This window comes from Hibiscus syriacus, unplaced genomic scaffold, assembly GCF_006381635.1.
Source record: "Hibiscus syriacus cultivar Baekdansim isolate YM2019G1 unplaced genomic scaffold, ASM638163v2 tig00112443_pilon, whole genome shotgun sequence".
Lineage (NCBI taxonomy): Eukaryota > Viridiplantae > Streptophyta > Magnoliopsida > Malvales > Malvaceae > Hibiscus > Hibiscus syriacus.
In genome coordinates this window covers 702371-721034 of record NW_024063332.1, presented here as the reverse complement: position 1 = coordinate 721034, position 18664 = coordinate 702371, and the positions used below count along the sequence as shown (strand labels likewise).

General features: G+C 34.0%; 2 pseudogenes; one reads left to right on the top strand and one right to left on the bottom strand.

Moving 5' to 3' along the window:
* The first annotated feature begins 301 nt into the window (after positions 1–301).
* LOC120179635 lies at positions 302–935 on the top strand (annotated as a pseudogene).
* Positions 936–1237: 302 nt separating this feature from the next.
* Positions 1238–17919, bottom strand: LOC120179634 (annotated as a pseudogene).
* Between the last annotated feature and the right edge of the window lie 745 nt (positions 17920–18664).

Here is an 18664-nt window from a genome sequence, read left to right as displayed (position 1 = left end):
TGTTATAAATTTACAAAATTTTGATAAATTTAATAATTATTTTATAATAATTGAATAAAATATAATAATTATTTTATATTTTAAAAAATCACTAATAAAACTGTATGGTGTATTTTAACCCTTAGTTAAAAAAACCAAAACGAGGGTTTAGTCTTAGTTTGCTTGAAAAACACGTTTCCGAATCCTACTCTATCAGTTTGGCCAAGTTCCCTTTATAAATAAGCTAATTCTTGATGCCTAAACTTGAACAAGATTGCTATTTGAAACCCTGATCCCATTGGTGTATCTGAATCGCTAGAAGATGCCGGTCACCGCAGGGAGAGTTCGAATGCCGGCGAACAACCGGATGCATAGTAGCGCCGCCTTGCAAACCCACGCGATTTGGCAAACTGCAATCGGGTATGACCCCTACGCGCCTAATAAAGATGATTCTAAGGGTGACGACTGCCACTGCCGAACCCGATGGTGGAATCGCATACGCTAACTTTCAAGCCCTTTTAGCACTCGCCCGAATCTCAGGTCCGAACACCGATGACGTTTGCGGAGCCTGTAAAAAGTCTGGACGTATCGGCCACCTTACTTTTCAGTGTAGGAATTATATAATTCCGAAGGAGAGTATGGAGAAAATCCCTGAATCGATCGAAGCTGCGGTTTTGCATGGAACGGATAAGTTGAAAGCGAAGAAGAAAGCGAAGAGCCAGGACGAGGAGATTTCGGATTCTGATGTGGATTCAGAGGTTGAGAGGATTATTGCCCAACGGTTATATGGGAAGAAGTCATCGAAGAAGAAGATTGATGATGCTGTTCCAGGCTGTGGGAGAAAGAAGATAAAGAGGTTGAAGAAAAGAAGTAGTCGGAAGAGAAGAGTTCGTGTTTCCGGTGACGATGATGAAAGGAGAACGAAGAGGAGGAAAGTAAAGGAAGGGATTGATTGATTCATTCATTGCTTCTATTAGCATTAGATAATTAAGTACCCTCACTTTTACGTGGTTGTTGTGATGTAAGAAACTGTATTCCTCATATTTCCTTCTCCAGTTTCTGCAATTTTATGTTTTGAACCAAGATTGATTTAACATATTAGATTCGACTCGGTTTAAGAATTTATGATGTGATTTATTTAATAAATAAGTAGATTAAAAGAAGATGTATGATACAATTTCATTCTATTAGAGTGTCTGTTCTTGAACTAATCACAATAGTTTAACATGTTATAAAGATGTTTCATTCCGATTAAACATTAAAGCATGGAGACTATCCGCTGCTCACGTTCGGTCCTGACTTGGCTCCTATTAATTTCCTTCAGAGTAGAACAACCCGATAGCGCCATAGCGAGTTCAAGCTCATCTTTAAGCATTTCGAGCACTCGTTTCAACCGGCCTTCCCACCTGAAACACACCATTTGCATACAAAATTCTCTTATAGCTTTGTAGTGGTGATTGCAGAGCTTACTAGGACAGCCCGAGCACCGAGGGCCATTGCCTTGAAAACATTGGTTCCTCGCCTATTCCTCCGTCGATGAAAACTGGAATTTTTCCTCCAACAGCATGAACTACCTGTGAACTCATTGGGGGACTAAATTTCAGTAATCTGTTGAATATATGCCTGCACAACTTAATGTGCTTTGGAGTTAAGAATGTAAAACGGATAGGATGATTGATTTTCTTAACTAACTTAGAACATATAGCATTCTATAAGCTGCAACTGTGTCATTGCTACCAACAACAATAGTAAGTGAAGGGGAGCACCTCCTCCACAACATCAATGGTGGCAGGTGAATAATCTAGCTGCCGACCTCCGTGGTTGGAGACAATAATCCCGGCAACACCTACTTCCATGGATTTTATTGCTGTGAATACTAAGATATATCAGATATTGAACAAACTATTCAATTAGCATACTGTAACCAAAAGGAAGTATGCAAACACAAATAAACGAGAACAGGACGATATCGACCGAAATTGGTGCCTCGACCTTACCGTCTTCACGAGTGAGCACCCCTTAGATCAGAATTGGCAAGTTTGTAGTAGATTTCAACCATGCAATGTCCCGCACAACTACCAGAATGTATAGTTAAAGAAACAATACCATGAGAACCATCGTACTCGTGAACATCAACATTAAGAGAGAACAAACTGTCATTATACAGTGTGAGCACCATTTTCTACCAAACAGACCTCAGGGCCCAAAATCAGACCCGACCCAGGGCCTGAACCGAGTCACCCAAACTCCCCAATCAATTATTGCCGGCCTCTGTACCAACTAGGGGAAAGCCACCCACACACTCCACGCTACCGCAACCAGCAGACAAAAAAAGACATCATTTTCTTTCCAATGTAAATAGGTATAAAACCCATGCAATAATCGATAATGTCGTCAATTCAAAAAAATACTTTAGGTTTAATAATTTAGATAATAATTAGGTTTTTGGTTTATTAATTAGTCATCAACTTTATAAATTATCAATTTAGGTCCTTAAGCTTTTAAATCTTTTAGAAATTGATATTTTAGATCTTAACCTTTTAGTCCCCAAACTTCGATTATAACTTTAATATTGACATAATTAAATAGGTTAAATAGAGCCTCCATTTTAGCTAGATTTCAATATAGTTATCTTAATTTAGGGAATAATTCGAGGTGGCCCTCGCATAAATACTCAGGGACTATTTAACATCCCAAAATCAGGCTAATAATTAAAATGGAAGTTTTGAAAATTTGAGATATGATTTTGAAAATATTGAAAAGTTCAGGGACTTAATTGGGAATATTTTGTGAAGGATTGTTTAGTAATATTTAATGAAGTAAGGGTAAATTGGTATTTTCAAAGGAATATTTTTATTTTCCTTAACACGTGGAGTTTGGAGGGAAAGAAAGAAAATTCTGGAGGCTTAGTTATCTTCTTCCTCCTGTGGCTTCAGTGGTAAGGTAAGTTGGATTCAACTTGATTGTTTCTTTAATTTTAAGGTTTTTTTATTCTTAGAGTGATAAGAAAGCTTAAGGGAAGTTTTAAGTGGTTTAAAACTCAAAGATGAACAAGTTATGAGAGATTAAGTGAATTATTGAAAAAGAAGGAGTAGATGGATTTGGAAGTTAAATTTGACTTGTCATAAGTTGAAATAAGAAATTCAAAGTATTAGAAATGAATTTGGAACATGTTGATTTATTGGCTTGATTATGGAATTCATGTATGTATATGAGATATTGGATATTAGGATTAGTTAAAGTGATCGAAATTGATTAGAATAAGTGTAGTTAAGCTTAAAGGACTAAAAGGAGGTTCTAGTATAAGATATAAGTAAGTTTGGTAAATTTTCGGGTAAGATAAATGAATTATGGGCAAGGGGTATCGGTATTGTTCATCCAGTACCGACACTTCAAAGAGAAAATGAGTGTTAATTGAAGCATGAGTATCGATACTGGTTGAATGAGTATCGATACCATAGGGTACAAATTTGTAAATTGTTCATAGAGTATCAATACCAAAGGAGCAGTATCGATACTGAGAGTATCGATGCCATCTAGAAAGTATCGATACCATTTTGGAATAAGGATGGCAGAATCAAAATTGGGTATCGATACCGTGGAAGGGTATCGATACTACAAGCATAGAGGTATCAGTACTGTGCTTTTAGTACCGATACTACTTGATCTAGAATTTAGAGATTAGTGCTTTGATCATCTTGCAATAGTAAGAATCTTTGCAAGTAATTCAATTCCGATATTTATTGGATTGTGTATTCATGTAGATATCAATCGATAGCAAAGTCTGGACAAGTCGACCAAGTAGTAGTCCTCGAGAAAGAGATAAGAGATTGACGTTGACTAGTGAGACCAGGTGAGTGCATACTAATTAATATATGATGTTTGATGGAAATAAGACTTGTGATAAGTCTATTTTCCATATTAGAGCTTATGAATATGAGTGTATGTGTCATATGTTATTGCATGAGTTACATGATATACTATGTATATTAAATAAGTTATTTGAATGCATGTTGATATGATAACTTATGTTAAATCATATAATTGAATTATGTGATTGTGTGAGAGTATATGAACTATATGAGAGCATGTATATGTGAATGAGCTATGTGACTAAGTGAATATATGAAAATATGACTATGTGATAAGCCATATGACTATGAGCTATGTGATATGAAGTTATGTGATTAAATGATCAAGAGATATAAGCTATGTGATATATGTGACATTTGAATTATATAGAAATGATCTACGTGTAAGTGAACTACGTGACTACGTGAATGTGTGATAAATATAAATGATAATGCCCATGTTATGTGTCATGAGAGCTAGAGGTATAGTTGGCATGCCAAGAGTCGAGGGATTCTACGTGGTCCTTCGGGACATATGTGTAATCCTTTGGAACATATATGTGGTACTTTGGTACACCTTTTTGGTCCATTGAAATATATATGTGGTCCTTAAATTGGACATATATATGTGGTCCTTAGTGTTACAAGTGGTCATTCGGGACAAATTCTAAGTGCCCCTAGTGGGAATTATACAAGCTGTGGTGACAATATATGTGCACAACCTCTATGTACTCACATATCTTTAGTTCTCACAAGTGCACATGGGCGAATAAAGAGATAACAATAAACATATTACATGTAACATATATATTTTTATGATATGAATTGTGTTACAGAAATTATATGATGATGTGTATATTGTTTGGTGAAGAATGTTAGGTACAAGAGCATATAAGTAAGAAATATGAATGATAATAATACTAATAATAATAAGACTAATAATAAGGATAATGAAATGATATGTATATGTATGTATTTATGTTTAATGCATAATGTGTTTTATAGTTTAATATGATTACATGAAGTGCATAGTAGGATTTAGTAATGAAATGTTATAGTTAAGTTTATTTATGCCTTACTAAGTCATCCATTAGTGTGTGAGTGTTTCACACGTAGGTTCCGGGAAGCAAGAAGAGAGGCTAAGAGAGCAAGACAGGTCAGCCACTCCTTTACGAAGTTCAGATCAGAAAAGAATTTTGAATCTTGTGTACTTTGTTATATTAAATTTAGTAGGCATGTACTAAGAAATTGGGGTTGAATATGCTCAGATATATTTTGTAAAACCAATTGATTGTAAAATACTCGTTTTCTTGAATTGTGGAGTTAAATTTTAGCCAATATGTTAAGAAAAACATTTTGAAAAGTCAATGTGACACCTCGGGCTCAGATCCAGGTTGGATATGGGTTGGTGTTATAAACTATCTCTGTTATTCGATCCGATAATTGATTAAAATCAAATAGGGTAGTATTAGAGCCTACATTTAGGATTAATCCTTTAGGTTCTTTAACTTTCATAATTCGACACTTTAGGACAGAGAAAGCCTTTAATTTACCTTAGCTTAATTAGGATTAATAAAAAATTTTGTTTGATTGCATTTTATTTTTAAACCTTAGGCAATGTTCACCTATTAGGGAATTAATGGTACATCTCCTGCAAGTATGCTCAGGGGTGACTACTGGTGATTCTTGAAATATGTCGACATCATTTTCAAAGACCGCATCATGATTTTTAAAATCGAGGCAATATTCAGTTATCGAGTACAATAGTTGATCTCCTACGTTTATGCTAGGGGCGAATGCTATCGGCTTTAATAAACGAATGCCCTTTTTAACTTTGCATCCATAATGATTTTCAAATTAAATAAAGATCAAACTTAAAATTTTTGATTTTAAATATAGGGTAACCAACTAGGTACCAATTTTTGAAGCTTGTAGGAGTGCTAATCATTTCCCACGCGTAACTGACTCTTGGACCTGATTTTTGGACCTGATTTTTGGATTTTCGTAGACCTTAAAACTTGGTATTTTTATAAAAATAAAATATTTTATTAAAATTACCCGATTTTTTATGGTGTCCCAATCGCACCTTAAATGATTGGTGGCGACTCCTCACATTTCGAAAAATCCTTTCAAAGAGAAAACCCCTGAGTCGGTATCGACCTTTCCCCGCTCGAGCGAAAAATGATGTCGTAGCCTGTGTAATATCCTAAAATCGGGCTAGTGACTAAAATGGAAATTTTAAAACTTTGAGGCCTGATTTTTTTTGAAAATTTAAAAGTTCAGGGACTAAATTGGAATATATAGTGGATGATTGTTGGTAATTATTAAAGGAAATAAAGGGTAAAATGGTCATTTGACCAAGAAGATTTTTATCTTTTGTTTGTTTAGGCTATAAATCATGTGAGAATGAGAGAAATAGTAGTCCAGAGACTTATCCAGTTTTCTTCTTCCTCTCCACCGTGGGTTTTGGTATAAGGTGAGTTTGAATTTCAGTTGATTTTTTGCAATTAAAAGAATTTTGATGGGTGGAGCATTAGAAAAGACTATGGGAACTTAAAAGGAGATAGAAAACAAAAGATAAGGAAACTATGGAAGATTTAAAATAAGGAGTGGTTAAGTGAAATTATGGGAATAAGTTAGTAATTGTGTTTTGAGGTTAAATTTGACTTGTCATGAATAGAAATAAGAAATTCGAAGTGATGGAATGGGATTAGAACATGTTAAAATTGAGTATGTTTCTTGAATTCTATGTAGAAGATTGGATTTTGGAGTTAAATATGTATGGAATGAGTAGTAATGAGTTTAAGCATGTATATGTAAGTTGAGAATAAGAAAGGGGATGATATATGAAGCAATTGAGCTGAAATGAAGTAATTTTTGGAATGAAAATGTGATTTCTGAGCTAGGGGTATCAGTACCCATTCAACAGTACCGATACCCTCTCAAATGAAAAATCACATAATGTAATGAGGGTACCGATATCCTAAGAAGGGTATCAATACCCCCTAAAGGAAAAAGTAAATTTTTGGTTCGTTAATTAAGCTTAAGTTATTAGTATCAAATTATGAGGTTTAGGCATCTGATAATTGTAGGGAAATTATATTTATGTAGATACTAAGCCTAAACAAGTTCGGAACATTGGGCAAGTAAGATCGATCGAGAAAGATAAGAAATCAGTATTGACTAGTGAGGCCAGGTGAGTGCACATTATTTAGTATATGGTGTTTAACTGGAAATAAGACTTGCGATAAGTCTATTTCAAATAGTAAAATACATGTATTCATATATAGAAGTAAGCGTTTGTTATGATTTATATGTGTGCATGAGGATATGTGTTGAGATGATATTATGTATGTTACATGATTTGTATAAGTATATGTTAGTATGATAAGTCATGTGAAATAGTACAAATGATCTATATGATTATATAAGAATATGAAACAAGCTATGTGATAAAGACATAAGGAATGAAATGAACAAGTGACATAGGCTATAAGCTAAAGAATTATTCGATATAAATATATGTGAACATAAGACAATAAAGTATAAGTTATATTATATAAGGGATTATACAAGAAAGGTTATAAGACTTTATGAGAATAACATGTAAATTAGGATACATAAAAATAAATGATGATACCCAATTATAAGATAAGTATTTATAAGGAAGAAGTATACTTCAAGGAAACTATGATAGGAGTCATGTGAAATTGAACAAAATAAATAGATTAACTTAGTATATAAATAATATTAGATAAGTGATATAAATTATATGTTGTGGTATAGATTACATGATTTGTATAAATTCGGGATAGAGTAATAAATCATATGACTTGGTATAAATAATTAGGTGAGTAAAGAGGAAAGTGAGATAAGATAAGTATTTACTTATAGGATAATGTGAGATTATATGAATATATAGTATAACTTTATGGGAAGACTTGGTTGTTATGTAATTTAGGTATGGAAATGATCTATGGGTAAGTGAACTACGTGACTATGAGCTAGGTGAAATTAAGTGATGAGATTATATAAGAACATCAAATAAGTTATATGGTGTTAATATACAAACTATATGAGAGTATACACATGAATATATGTATAAGTTTATATGTTATTTTATATGCTATGTGATGTATACATGAACATATGTGATATGATATTGGCTATGAGACATGATCTACATGATTACATGTGGTATGTGATAGAAGCAAAGGATATGTGATATGAGTATGATAAATAATATGAAAGAGAATGCCCATGTTATGTGAAAGGAGGCTAGAGGTATAGTTGGTATGCCAAGAGTAGAGGGTCTACGCAGTCCTTTGGGATATATACAGAGGTCATTCGGGACAAATACATAGGTCCTTCTGACAAATTTCACATGCCCCTAGTGAGACCCCATACGAGCTATGGTGACAACATAGTGCACAACCTTAATAGACTCACATATCTATAGTTCTCACATATGTACATGGGCTAACAAAGAGATAACAATAAATATATTATCTGTAATGTATATGCTTTTGTGATATGAATTGTATTATAAGATTTATATGATGATGTGTGTATTGCTTGGTTAAATGAATCATATGTTGATTAAAAGAATATATATAAAAGGATAGGATTATGAGATATAAATAATAAGAATATTGATAGTAAAATAAGGTTAGATATGAAATTAGTGTGTGATAAGTATATGTGTATATTACATTGCATATAATGTGGTATTGTTTTGACATGACATCATGAGATGATATGTTCATGCATGTTTATATAGTTAGAGTTCTTTTATAAGTTTAATACCTCACTAAGTCATAGACATAGCATGTGTTTGTTTCACACATAGGTTACAAAAGCAAGAAGAGAATCTAAGAGGAGCAAGACATGTCAGTTTCTCCTTTCCAAGGACCAGATCAGAAATGTAGTTAAATATACGTATGTTTTTATATAGAATGTAGTTGACATGTTGTCTAAAGATTTGAATAGTATAAGCTCTGATATGTTTTGTAAAACCCATTTATTTCAATTAATATAAAATATTCATTTTATTGAATTGTGAGTTGAATTCTCATCCACAACTAAAGAAAATTTTTGAAAAGTCAATGTGACACCTCAGACTCGGATCCGTGTTAGATATGGGTTGTGGGTGTTATAGCTTGGCGACTCCGCTGGGTAACGTTTTGTTTTTAAAACAACTTGAGAGTCGAACCGCGAGTTGGTTACCCTATATTTAGGATTTTAGGAAATTATGAGTCCGATCTTGTTTTAATTTATATTTTATTATGTTATTTCAAAAGACAAGAAGATTTTCTCTCTGGTCAATGTTTACATTTCTGTGAATATTTAGGATTGTTGCATATCATTACTTTAAACCCGAGCTCCAAACCGGTTTACCTAAGTAGAGAGAAACATCATACCTCACGAGGAACATTGGGATTCCTTGTGTGGGTATGATAAAGTATCTTTGGAAAGCATCATAGTTGCCTACACGGATATCAGATCCGAGGTACACTTTTAGTGATGTGATCCCCTGAGCTGAATCCGATTTGCAGTCTGTAATGGGCCAGAATCGAGTCAACCGTAGCAGGTTGTAAAGATGGCTCAGGAACCTTTTCTAGAACCCAACCTCATGTAGAGAATTTAGTAATCCTACCCTGCTAGAGCCTTGAGGATAACCTAGGAGAACTAGAACACATACAGTTAGGACTACTAATTTTCTTTGTATGTTTTTTTCAATCTCTACTTTGAGTCAAATTTATTTATTGTTGCTAAGATTACATTTTTTTTACTAATCATTTCAACTGACTTAATTCTTTTTTTTCTACTAACATTATTTCCTTTTGTCTGGTCTTTGTATTTTTGCATGAACATGACATATCATTTAAAGGTATTGATCCCTTAAATAACTGATCGTTTAGAAGGTTCTTGAAAAACAATGCCACAACAATGCCTTTCACTAGGATCAGTAGAATTTTAAGATGCTCTACGTAGATCGAGTAGTGTCAAGGTAGAGTCTACCTACTGAGAAGCGACATATATATGCTGAGGTAACAAGTTGGATTCAAGATGATTCGACACTGAAGCCAACAGTTAAAGATCACGAACTAGCTTGAAAGACTCCTGAAAGTAGGAGATGAAGCAGAAGCTTTAAAGACGATGCAGTACCTAGATGCTCGCAGGAGCTAGACAACTTACAGATGTACAATATCTTCACTTCCCCAGTGTACCGAGACATTTCGATTTTTCAAGAATTGTTCAAGGAACAGTTAATTTTGGGATAAACTCCTTGTTGCATTTGCATATTGCATTTTGTACTCCCACTTTTCCATCTTTGCATTTGCATGTGCATTTTTGCATTAGTATATATATGGTACATTACATGGTATACATTGCGTCTCAACGTGCATTAATCATGGATGTGATGTTAGCACCGTATGAAGTTTGAGCACATCATCGAGATCCATGGGGCATTGAGAAGCAAGGACCAGATTTTGTTTGACCTAGGGGTATTGACCTTTAACTCGTAATGAGACATTCTGGGGCCAATTAAAAAGTTCTTCACCCACTGTGAAGCCTTATGGCACTGGCTTTGTCCTATTTGAACGTGTTTTTGTTCTTTGCATACTCGATAAATATTTTGTTAATTGAACTTATGGCTTTTTTTAGGTTATGAGCAATAAATCAAGTTTTAATCTTGTATTTCTTTGAATATCAAATGAATTAAAGATTCTTTTACTACATTAATTATAGATCGTTGACAATGGGGAAGATTAAACTTTCATGTTCCCTCCAAAGCCGAACACTGCTTGTGCTCATTGCTGAAAGACTAAACTTTGACATCACTTCCCTTCGAAACAATAAAGTCATGCCCTTATCCCCCGAGACACCAAAACCTATACTTTTACCTTCCCAGACAGAGATAACCTTTCCATAACATTACCTTTTTCAGAATTATGACTTTAAAGTCACACATTTCCCTTTCTAGACACGGAACCAACATTCATTTCCCAACCTCAATAAATCTCGATGGCATAACAAGAACCATTTATGCAAGACAAGAGGGAGTGTTACACATCAAGTTTTTGCAAGAGAATTTATAATTGGGCATACTAGGAGCAAAGTGAAGTAGAAATAAAGGGAATCATTGAAATAGTTCTATCATGCATTAATTACATTGTTTTCATGTAAATAAGGTTAATCCTAAATACTCGTCCCCCTGGGGATACCTATTTTACAAAGACTTCCGTGTATGAGATGATGAACGACTTTTTTTCATTTATCTTTTCAAATATATATATATCCCTTGTTGTCCCCTTTTGAGCATATAGTATTTTTTCTTCTGATTCAACCCTAACCAAGGATCACCCTCCACACAGGGGCAAGATGAAGGAAATCTGCTCACATAAGCGAAAGCCATCAATCCAGATTTTATTACAGAGGCAATCATAGTAATAAATAACAAGATACCACATGGTGGACCAAATACAAAGCGCTCGAAGATCAAATTGATTGACAACACAGAGAGAAAAAGAAGAGATATAACAAAAAAAAAGAAAGAAAGAAGAAAGAAGAAAGAAGAAAGAAGAAAGAAGAAAGAAGAAAGAAGAAAGAAGAAAGAAGAAAAAGAAAAAAAAGAAGAAAGAAGAAGAAGAAGGAAAATCGATCAAATACTTCAAGACGAGAGGTTCAAAGATCTAGAATCAATTAGTTAGAAGATCATAGAACACCAAAAGAAAATAAAATAAAAGGCACACAAGCAAATTTAAGTAGAGCAAGATAAGATTAAAGATAACATAATGATCGATCCTTGGTTCAATAACCCTTAAATACTTGTTTGAGCATACTTATCCCTTTTTTCATAACTGTGAGCCCCGACCTACGTTACGTGCCTGAAAAGTCCCTTTTAATCATATATGGATTTCTAAGTGGAGAGATTATCTTCAGATTTCATTTAATTTTATTTGCAATAATTAGTTTTCTAAAATTTTTAATGGATGATAGGGAAAAATAATAAGAAAAGGTTCAAGAAGTAAAATTTTAGATGACGTTTTGAAACAAAAAGAGAATTCGATGTGAAACTTGAAAAGGTAGTTCGAACATGAAGATTGTCAACCACTGCACAGAAGACGATCTTATATATCTAGATAAAGCACTACATAACCCAAAGGCGTACACGAGGGCTTGAAACCGCTGAACACTTCCAGAAGATAAGCATAACGACTACTTTATCAAGACCAGAATCAAGGATACAAGATTTCAACCAAAGAAGCCAACCTGAAACATATTACCTCCTTAAATTAACCTAAAACACATTACCTTCCCAAGTCAGCCTAAGCTTTATATCAAATTAATCTTTACAGTTTTCAAATGTATATAATTTTTGAAGTATTAAAAGAAAATTTAACTTATTTGATATTCAATGAACTATTGTTTTACAATTTGTTCTAATTGTGAGCCTAAAAGAATGACGTTTTTCTTAAACAAACTTTCCATATTTCAAAATAAAAAGAAAAGGAATATTTTCAAACAGGACAATCTCTCTGGAGAGTTTAGCTTGGAAATTGATAGAGGTCCCTCAGATCTAGAAGCTAAGAATCAAAATTTGGGGCAAAGAATTTGAATGTCAGGGAGCAAGAAAAGCAGATTTTTGCAAAGAAATGCAATGGTACACCTTGGTATGGGAGAAGAATGAAAATAAACAGATCAGGAAGATAACCAAGATTGCTTGAGCACCTCTTCGCTACCCTTAGTCGAGAAAACACGCATTGCACAAATTTGCATCTTTACATCAAACATCCATCATCTTATGCAATGAAAACTTTAATTTTTCCCTCTCACGATAGTACCATTAAAATTTCTCTTGAAATCCCATCTTTTTCAAGGACCTTTTCTCTTCTCACGAGGACATTCAGGATAGCGGCATGCAACTACATTTTACAAATATTTCAAGAAAGAATGAAGGACAACAAGACGTGCTAAGCAAGAAGGAGCAATCATCTTCAGATTCAACAGTTCCAAACAAATATTGCCTCGTTTGAGACAATTTTTACTTGAAAGAAGACATTTCATTTCACTAAAGATTATTTTTTCTTAAAATAAGATTTGTCTCGCTTGAGACAATTTTTACTCGGAAGAAGACATTTTATTTCACTCGAGATTGTTTTTCCTTAAAAGAAGAATTTATCTCGCTTGAGACAATTTTTACTTGAAAGAAGACATTTCATTTCACTCAAGATTGTTTTTCTTAAAACAAGATTTGTCTCACTTGAGAAAATTTTTACTCGAAAAAGACATTACATTTCACTCAAGATTATTTTTCTTAAAACAATATTTTTCTCACTTGAGACAGTTTTTACTCGAAAGAAGATATTTTATTTCACTCAAGATTGTTTTTAAAACAAGATTTATCTCGCTTGAGATAATTTCACTCGAAACAGAAGATTTTATCTCACTTGATATAGTTTCATTCGAAATAGAATATTTTTATCTCTCTTGAGATAGTTTCACTCGAAACAGAAGATTTTATCTCGCTTGAGATAGTTTCACTCGAAATAGAAGATTTTATCTCGCTTGAGATAGTTTCACTCATAACATAAGATTGATCTGCTTGAGATTGTTTCACTCGAAACAGAAGATTTTATCTCGCTTGAGATAGTTTCACTCGAAACAGAAGATTTTATCTCTCTTGAGATAGTTTCACTCGAAAAAGAAGATTTTATCTCTCTTAAGATATTTTTACTCGAAACAGAAGATTTTATCTCGCTTTAGATGGTTTCACTCGAAACAGAAGATTTTTATCTCGCTTGAGATAATTTCACTCGAAACAGAAGATTTTATCTCGCTTGAGATAGTTTCACTCGAAACATAAGATTTTATCTTGCTTGAGATAGTTTTACTCGAAACAAAAGATTTTATATCGCTTGAGATAGTTTCACTTGATATAGAAGATTTTTCTCTCTCTTAAGATAGTTTCACTTGAAACATAAGATTTTATCTCGCTTGAGATAGTTTCACTCGAAACAAAAGATTTTATCTCGCTTGAGATAGTTTCTCTTTAAACAGAAGATTTATCTCACTTGAGATTGTTTTTCTTAAAACAAACAACACCCCACTAGAGGGGTTAACATTTCCTTTGCTCGATTCACAACACTTCGAATCAGCTTAAGTCTGCCGGGCCATCAGTAAGTTTTTCGAGCATGATGCTTAAATCATTCGGGTCATCTATAGGTATTTCGAGCAAGATGATAAGTCCTTCGGGCATGATGTTTTCATATTTTCTTTGCTCGATTCACAACACTTCAAATCAGTGACGTCTTACATAAGGGACATACATTTCCAGTAGAGAATTCATGATAAGAACTTATTCAACCTTGGCTTGATTCACGACACTTCGAATCAGCGCTGCCTCACATGAGAGGCCAATATTTCCATTAGAGAATTCATAATAAAGAACTTGTTTGACCTATTGCTCGATTCAAAACATTTTGAATCAATAACAACTCACTCAAGGGATCAACATTTATAGTGGAAAGATCATAATAAGAAAAATCAACAGCTGGAGGAGTAGAGATTGAGTAAAAATGATGTTATTTTATCTTTGCTTCATTCCCGTTTCACAATAATGAGCAAAGAGAAACAGCTGTGAGCACCATTTTCTACCAAACAGACCCTAGAGACCAAAATCAGGACCCGACTCGGGGCCCAAATTGAGCCACCCAAACCCCCCAATCAATCACTGCCAGCCTCTGCACCAACCAGAGGAAAGCCACCCGCACACTCTACGCTACCCCAACCTGCAGAAGACACTTGCAGAAAAAAAAAGACATCATTTTCTTTCCAGTGTAAATGGGTATAAAACCCATGCAATAATAGGTAAAAAGGGTCAGCAGTTCAAAAAATACTTTAGGTTTAATAATTTAGATAATAATTAGGTTTTTGTTTATTAATTAGTCCTCAACTTTAGAAATTATCAATTTATGTCCTTAAACTTTTAAATCGTTTAGAAATCGATATTTTAGATCTTGACCTTTTAGTCCCTAAACTTCGATTAGAACTTTAATATTGGCATAATTAAATAGGTTAAACAGAGCCTCCAGTTTTAGCTAGATTTCAATATTGTCCTCTTAATTTAAGGAATAATTCGAGGTGGCCCTCGTATAAATGAGCGAGGGACCATCTCAGTTATTTGATTCGATAATTGATTAAAATTAAATAAGGTTAATATTAGAGCCTACATTTAGGTTTAATCCTTTAGGTTATTTAACTTTCATAATTCAACACTTTAGGACAGAGAAAGCCTTTAATTTACCTTATCTTAATTAAGATTAATAAAAAATTTGTTTGATTGCATTTTATTTTTAAACCTAAGGCAATGTTCACCTATTAGGAAATTAATGGTACATCTCTCGCAAGTATGCTTAGGGGGGACAACTATTGATTCCTGAAATAGGTTGACATCCTTTTCAAAGATCGCATCATGATTTTTAAAATCAAGGCAATATTCGGTTATCGAGTACAATAGTTGATCTCCCGTGTTTATGCTAGGGGCGATTGTTATTGGTTTTAATAAATGAATACCCTTTTTAATTTTGTATCCGTAATGATTTTCAAATTAAATAAAGACCGAACTCAAAATTTTTGATTTTAAATATAGGGTAACCAACTAGGTACTAATTTTTGGGTTCTTGTAGGGGTGTTAATCCATTCCTACGCATAACTGACTCTCGAACCTAATTTCTGGATTTTCACATACCTTAAAACTTGGTATTTTTATAAAAATAAAATGTTTTATTAAAATTACCCGGTTTTTATGGCGTCCCAATCGCACCTTAAATGATTGGTGGCGACTCCTCACATTTCGAAAAATCCTTTCAAAGAGAAAACCCTCGAGTCGATATCAGTCTTTCCCTGTCCGGGCAAAAAATGGTGCCAACATACACATATGAGACCCTATTAAAAGTATTTAAACAGACAAATAAAAAATTTGCATTGAGGAAACAAATAATATTAAACTCAGATTATTCATAAGCATCGAGAGTCTCGTTGATCATAGCTTCCAAACCTGAACCTCTATCCTGTAACATTTATTACAAGTAATATGTCATTAAGAATATCAAGCAGGAGTGTTTCTTCAGTTGAGGTACGATGATTCTTTTGAGTGAAATGTATAAGAAGACATATGCATTGGGAGTCGTAGAAATGCATCATATGTAAAATTAGAACAATGATTTATCTTTGTCATATAAAGCATATTAATATGAAGTGGTAAACCAGATAAATCCTAGTTCATGAATTGGACGAGAACAATTTCACTTACAGAAATAAATTTAGTTGACAATAGACCCTCTAAGTTCTTCAGCGGAGGTACGATAAAGCCACTTTCAAATTGTTCTAAATCACCTGGACCTTTCCTTCAACTTTTTTAATCAAATCCGGACCATGAACTTGTCGATTCCTTAATTCATACCAATTGAGTGGCGTTCTGCAGTTTCTCCCATATAACGCTTCATAAGGTACCATCTTGATGCTGGATTGATAGCAGTTATTATAAGCAAATTCAACAAGCAGTAAATATTTTTCCCACTATCCAGTGAAATCAATCACACACTCTCTCAACATATCTTCTAGAATTTGAATGGTTCGCTCTGATTGACCATCGGTCTGAGGATGAAAAGCAGTACTAAAGTTTAATTGGGTACCCAAAGCTCCTTGCAAAGACTTCCAAAATCTCAAAGTGATTCTGGGATCTCTATCAGATACTATAGAGATTGGAACACCATGCAGTCGCACTATCTCCTTGACATGCAATTCAACATATTTCTCCATAGAGTAATCCGTTTGCATAGGGAGGAAATGGGCAGTCTTTGTATGACGATCTACAATTACCCAAATAGAATCCTTTTTACCCGGCGATAGAGGCAACCCTGCTAAAAAATCCATCGTAATATTTTCCCATTTATACTTCGAAATTGAGATGGGTCCCAACAAACCCGAAGGCACCTGATACTCAGCTTTTACTTCTTAACAATTTAGGAACTTTGATACAAATTCCGAAATGTCTCTCTTCAAGCCTGGCCACAAAAAATGCTCTTTCAAATCTTGATACATCTTGTTCCTCCTGGGTACATTGCTAAAGGACTACAATGTGCTTCATACAATATCTCTCTTTTCATCTCGTCAACATTATAAACACACACTTGACTTTTAAAGTATAAACACCCATTCAACTTAACCTTGAAGTCCTTGATTTCACCTTTCTCTACTTGCTCAAACCAATTCAAACACTTACTATCTTTTTTTTGCCACTCCTTAATCCAATCTAACAATAATGGCTTCAACATTAACTCAACCATTAATGCACCATTTTTCTTTAACACAATTCGTGCATCCAAACTACGCAAAGTGGTAAAAGTCTTCCGACTAAGAGCGTCCGCTACTACATTAGTTTTCTCGGGATAATAATCAATAATTGCATTGTAGTCTTTCAGCAATTCCATCCATCTTCTTTGACTCAAATTTAACTCCTTATGCGTCAACAAATACTTCAAACTTTTATGATCGGTGAAAATATATCAACGCTCATCATACAAATAGTGCCTCTATATTTTCAATGAAAAGCCCACAGCTGGTAACTCTAGATCATGCGTCGGATAATTCTTTTCATGAGGCTTAAATTGTCTTGAAGCATAAGCAACTACTTTTCCATCTTGCATTAAGACACATCTCAAACCATTATGGGAAGCGTCGCTGAAAATTGTGAAATCCTTATTTGATTTTGGTTGCACTAATACTGGAGCTTCCGTCAAAACCTTCTTCAATGTTTCAAAGCTCTTATGACAATCAAGAGTCCATTCAAAATGCACATCTTTTCTTAATAACTTCGAACTTCAGATATATTTTTCAGAATCTCCCATTTTAACACAACTCTAACTTTTTGTGGGTCTACCTGAATGCCCTCTGTAGAAACCACGTGTCCAAGAAATGCCACTTCAGATAACCAAAACTCACACTTTGAGAAATTTTCATAAAGTTTCTTATCTCGCAATATTTGAAGAACCACATGAAGATGGACATCATACTCCTCCATTGACTTTGAATACACTAAGATATCATAATAAAGACGACCACGAAATAATCAAGGTATGATTGAAAAAGCATATTCATCAAGTCCATGAATGCTGTAGGTGCGTTAGTTAACCTGAATGACATTACTAAAAATTCATAATGACCATACCGAGTCATAAACGCTATTTTTGGAACATCTTTTTCTTGAATTTTCAGTTGATTATACCCTGAATAAAAATTGATCTTTAAAAACACGGCCGCTCCCTTGAGTTGATCAAATAAATCATCTATCCTTGGAAGAGGATACTTGTTCTTTATGGTCACATTGTTAAGTTGACGATAATCTATACAAAGGCGCATCGAGACATCTTTCTTCTTTATGAATAACATTGGATCACCCCAAGGTGACACACTAGGTCTAACGAATCCTTTATATAAAAGCTCTTGTAACTGAGCCTTTAACTCTTTTAATTATTTTGGGACCATCCTATAAGGAGCCATTGAAATCGGTGCTGATTCAGACATCACCTCAATCTGAAACTCAACTTCCCTATCTCGAGGTAACCCAGGCAAATCATCCAGAAATACTTCTGAAAACTCTATGACTGTCGGAATATCTTCAAGCTTTATTTCTTTCACTCTTGTATGATTACATTTTTAATGTACACTTGACATCCTTGCAACATTAACTTCCGAGCTGACATCACCGATATAACATTGGCTAAAGGATGGATTCTTTTGCTGACCACACTAACTTCCAATCCCTC